Source organism: Leuresthes tenuis, unplaced genomic scaffold (assembly GCF_036924035.1).
Source record: "Leuresthes tenuis unplaced genomic scaffold, fLeuTen1.0.hap1 SCAF_7, whole genome shotgun sequence".
NCBI classification, from domain to species: Eukaryota; Metazoa; Chordata; class Actinopteri; order Atheriniformes; family Atherinopsidae; genus Leuresthes; species Leuresthes tenuis.
This window is the reverse complement of record NW_027325361.1, coordinates 8502452-8507742: the sequence shown is the minus strand read 5'-3', so window position 1 is coordinate 8507742 and position 5291 is coordinate 8502452. Positions and strand designations below refer to the sequence as shown.

Sequence of the window (5291 nt, the reverse complement as noted above, 5' to 3'; positions counted from 1 at the left end):
TGAAGCAGTTTACAGAACCATAAACACAGCAATTCTTAAATGATCTTTAGCTGTTAAATGGGTCAAATATAAGGTAAATGAAGTGTTGCAAACCTGTGGGCGACACACTCGGCCTCACACACGGCTACAATGGCAAACGCCTCGAAGCCTGAACCGACTCAGCTGAACTTTATCCTGAACTCTGAAGTGCAAACTGCAGATGGTTCATCAACAGGTTAAGTGACATAATGAAAGATTGAAAGGTTTTTTGTGCTTGTTTGAATGTGTTGGCTTTGTAATGTTCATTTACGAGGGGTGGGGTCAGTCCATTTTTCTGTTTTTTTGTACAATCACTGAAGATACTACTCTTTGTCCATCAGTCCAACCCCTGAAGAACACGCACCAATGGCCTGAAAATGTACTTGCTTAAAGTATCTAATCAAATGAGATGGAAACTTAATACATGCATTATTTTAGCTCAGTAGGTGGTTAGTGAAAGCTGTTCATGACCCTCAGTCATTGTCTCAACAAAGAACACTGTGTGAGCAAAGCATCCTCTCATGCTAACAGAGAAGGTCTGTTTATAGCAACATTGTTATCTTGTCCAGCTGCAGACCAGCTGCGTTCTGTATGACTGACGGCCTTTCTTTCAAGAAATAAATATATGAAAGACAACTAAACCGTTCCACTCTTATTAAGACTCACTAAAGAAAAACAGCATGAGGTCTGGGACAGCTCATTTCCAGGAAAAGTAATACAAGTTTAGGCTACTTTAGGTTTGGTTGCAGTTCAGGGAGCTCACGTTTGAATTCGACTGTCGACAGTGTTGGGTTGGGGTCAGGCTACTTTCTGGAATTAAAAGAAATACAAGTTCTGGGAACTTGTGTGTAGTTCTGTGTGTAGAAGCTGCCTGCTGCCCTTTCCCCCCCTTTTTGCTTGGTTGTACAGTAAGCAAATCAGAGTTGGAGGGGACACCCTCACGACAGGTACAATGGGGTCCTTTAACTCTGAGGAATATATAAAATAAATTTTATGAGTATAGTTGAACATTTGCCTTATTGGTAAGTTCAGCTAGAGTTTCCAATTTTTTTTCTTTTTTTTGTCTGACTGAATAAACCTGTAAAATAGGAAAATTTCAAAGACAAAAAAAAAATAGGATAAACTATAAAAAAAAAAAAAGTGTCAGAAGGATTTTTCAAGACAAAAAAGAAAGTCTGAGAAAGTGCCTATAAATGTTGTGAAAAGAAGGAGAAAAAAAGTTTTAAAAAACTGTAAAGAACAGCAGAAATGTGGACGTGAAGATTGAATTAAAAACAAGAGCAGACAAATCCTCTTTATCCTCTGGTTTTGCAGTCGGTGCGGACTGTGGACCCTGACCTGGACTCCTGCCTGCTACCTCCACCAGTCTGACCAGAGACAACAGAGACGACCTGACCGACAGGTCGGGGCCTGAGGGGACAGCACCACCGTTAAACACACCACCAGACTGCACATTAACATCGGTCACCATGGTGACCAGACATTTCACCTTGACACAAGACCGTCCAACCACAGAAAAAACAGACTCTACGGCCTCTCCAATGTGACATAACTGAACAGCTTTGACCACAAAAAAATTATACCCAGAGACTGGCACAAAATTTAAGACAATTTTCTTCAGAATGAGGTCGGCTTTGCTCACTCGGACTGGCATCAGTAACAGGAAGCTGTCACAACCCTCTGGAACTGTAATTTATGATGCCTGACAGAAAGACTGTAAAACTTGAGATGACAATCTTCTCCGCCTCACTGAGGTACTTGATGCAAACAGAGGCATTCAACGCTCAGCTTATGGTAATGAATCTGGGAAACATCTTTGCACAGGTTTGCTCGATGGACTGATCCCTGAAGTTTCTGCTGCTGTGAAATCATCATGCATTGGCTATTCTGATGCTCGTCTGGACAACTTTGCAAACACGCCATCCTTGCTCATGAGCAGCTGTTAGAGAAGAACAAATGTGCTGCTGACCTACACAAAGCCACTTTCACCATGTTGTCAGCTGTTCAACCAAACCGTTCAACAGAACGCCCACAACTAACACCAGAGGGGCGGGACTGTGTGCCAGTCAACCAATGAGAGGGCACAGATGGGGAAGAAGAGGTGACGGACTAACGTCAGCTGCGACTGTCCACTGAACAACAGATTTCTAGCTGAGGGAGGGGCGGGAGGAGGATGGGGAGAGGCTGTCACTGCTGCACCAGGAGAGGGCAGTAACACACACACAAACTGCTCTATGCAATAAAGAATAGTCTCCACCTACACTCACATCTGAATCACACAAGGTGTTGAGTGCCATGAAAACTTTTGAACGAAAACCAAAACAGCTCTTCCCGCTGTCAGTAGTGGGAAGAATGATACCCAGTGCCATGAAAGTTATCAAAGCTAGGATCAAGTTATTAATAAACAACATATTACCTTTTTGATTGATTCAGGAGCAAAGGATTCATTTTTAAGAGCTGATGTGTTTTCCCCTTCTCTTAAAATGAGCGGTATTTTCATCTATTCTGCAGGTGCCTCTGGACTAAAAATATCAGAACTTGTAGTTTTAACCCCCAGATGGGTTTGTATTATCCTTCTGTTACTTCATGCATATCAGTGGCATTGGGACGGTCTAGTCTTTCACACTCACTGTTGCAGGAAGGAGGGAAAATCATGTTGGCTCCACACACCATTTTCATTTCACAATCTGATCTGCATTGTGCATCACGCATCTCTGAGCCCTCTGATTTACTTTAAGTCTCTGTGGTACCACACATAATATCTGATAAGCTCATATTTCTCCGGCCAAGCAAAGAAAAGTAAAAAACAAACCTCTTCAAAAGCATGCTTGACTGCTACTGAATGAACAGACTTTTGCAACAGACTACAAGCCCAACAAAATCCATTTTCTGCTGTTAATAACAAAGAAAGAAGTCAGTTTTGGGAATGTGCTCATATTGTCGTCATTGAGCTACCTCTGTGTTATCTTGCCAGAGTATTAGGGCTGCCACAAACGATTATTTTAACAGTCGACTAATCACAGATTATTTTTTTCGATTAGTCGACTAATCGATCATATGTATATTGAATGTAAAACATACAGCTTATCGCACCAGGATGCAGCTGCTCTTATATAACCATCATTAGCTTTCAGCTTGGAGTTTTTACGGTAAATGCTAACAAAAAAAAAGACAATATCATAGTTCATTAACCCTTTGATGAAATATGCAGCTTATTGCAACAAACAATTATTTAACTGTGTAGCAAACACACAAAAATAAATACTTAAGGTTTTTTTTTAGGTTTTTCTTTCCTTCATTTGTCTCTGGCATCAAACATAGCTGCATTTAAATCCAATGAGGTAGGCACCTGAAACCAAGGAATTATTCACAAAAATTTGTGGTCTCACTGACTCAACTATAACACCAACATGTTCAGTATGGACTCAGTCAGGACATTTGCTTGCTGAGGTGTGCATGTAGCTAGCTTTGTAACAAAGCCGTCCATTGAAGATGGAAGTACTTTTTTAGCACTGAAACGGAACGTTAGAAAACATTAGCGTTCCTATTCAAACACATCAGTGTTATAATGTTACAGAAAACCCATGAAATATGTGTGCTAAGGCTAATTAATCAAATCGTCATCGTTAAAGTTAACGTTTACAGCTATCAATATGTGTAAGTAGCAAGTTAACTCTAATTTACACTAATTTTAGCAGCTAACTAGCCAGTTTACCTTACCAAGATGACGGTCCCTCTTTACAATCAGCCACAACAACATGCTTCCTTTTCAGGTGCTCGCGCATCGTCGTTGTGCTGCAGTGGAAGGCAAGTTCTGCCTTGCAGATATTGCATTGCACACATTTGTCTTTTTTGTTTTCTTAAAATGCTCCCACACTTTTGAGCTCCATTGCTGTGTAGCCATGATACCAGAGCACGTCTGGTTTAACTTTCTGTGACGTCACGGCTGAGCCCGGTTACCACTGCTGCGCATGTGTGTCAAGGACAGAAACCAGACGCAGCAGTGGAAGGTGCCGCATCAGTTTTGAGAGAAAAACAAAGTTTAAAAAAAACAACAACAAAAAAAAAAAATTACGCATCGACTATTAAATTAGTTGTCGACGATTTTAATAGTCGACATAATCGTGACTGGTCGACTAATCGTGGCAGCCCTACAGAGTATGTGTGTTTAAAGACTCTTGCAGCAGCAAGAATCCTAACACAATCTGAGGACACAAATTTGTAACAAGAAGAGCTTGAACTACCCCCACTTTGTGCTCAGATGTTTTAAACCTTGTCGAAACTCAGGAGCTGCCACTTTTAAAAGATGCGGTCTAACTACAAGGCCCCAGATCATCTACAAGTAATTAGGAGTCAGGGGTGTCACTTGAAGTGTTTTCCAATCTCTTTCCGTCGGAAGGCTGACAGCAGCTCATCCTCTCCCCAAATTAGCCTCTCTGGCCTCACAAACAAAAGCATTAACCGTGCATTCAGGTGGATCTTGTTAATGTATGGACAGCATTCTAAAGCTTTCCCAGAGCCAACTAATGCCTGCATTCAGTCACACACCAATCTCACTGTAATACAACACAAGGCTTATTGCAGATTCGTGGCATATAATTACATGAATATGAGACAACTGCAGTGGCATATGTTATTTACATGCAACAACTGCTGAAACAGTGACTGAATGTAAAATTCTCTCTCTGGAGAAAAGGTTAAAGGTGATGGACAGCCAGGAAAAGAGGGAGCTCTGTAAAAAGACTTTCTGCAGACCACTGGATTCCTTCTGCACCATCCCAGGTCTCTTGAGGCTAAAGTTGGCAGACCGTTTACATGTGCAGAGATATGTTTATAATCTAAAACTAATGCTTGTTCAACAGAAAAAAATAGCAATTTATAAATAATAAATAAATATGTGACATGAGAAGTTCAGAAGAGCCACTGTGTTTTGCAATTACTTCCCATCCATATTTCTACTTTTGTTACCAACGTAAAAAAAAAATCACTTGTAGAGAACAAGAGGTAACATGCAATATTTCATGTTTTCTTGTTCCAATGCGACAGAGTTACTGAGTTGTGACATCTAAGTCCTCTGGAGCAGCACTGCTTTAAAATAGAAACATCAGCGAGCTGCATAGTTAACATGGTGGACTTTTTTTTTTTTCCAACATGCACAAACACAGCTATTTATTTTCAGTAAATCTCACACAAACTGACCATCTGCAGTAAAAATCATCAGCCAACCATCAGATAAATCAACACCTCACCTTTAAAGCTTTGTCCCCAACAAA

General features: G+C 40.7%; 1 protein-coding gene across 1 annotated transcript in view; it reads right to left on the bottom strand.

The window, feature by feature from the left end:
- The window catches only part of ak4 (adenylate kinase 4), a 67428-nt gene that overhangs the window by 44903 nt on the left and 17234 nt on the right, over positions 1-5291 (bottom strand). The gene's annotated exons all lie outside the window — the stretch shown is intronic.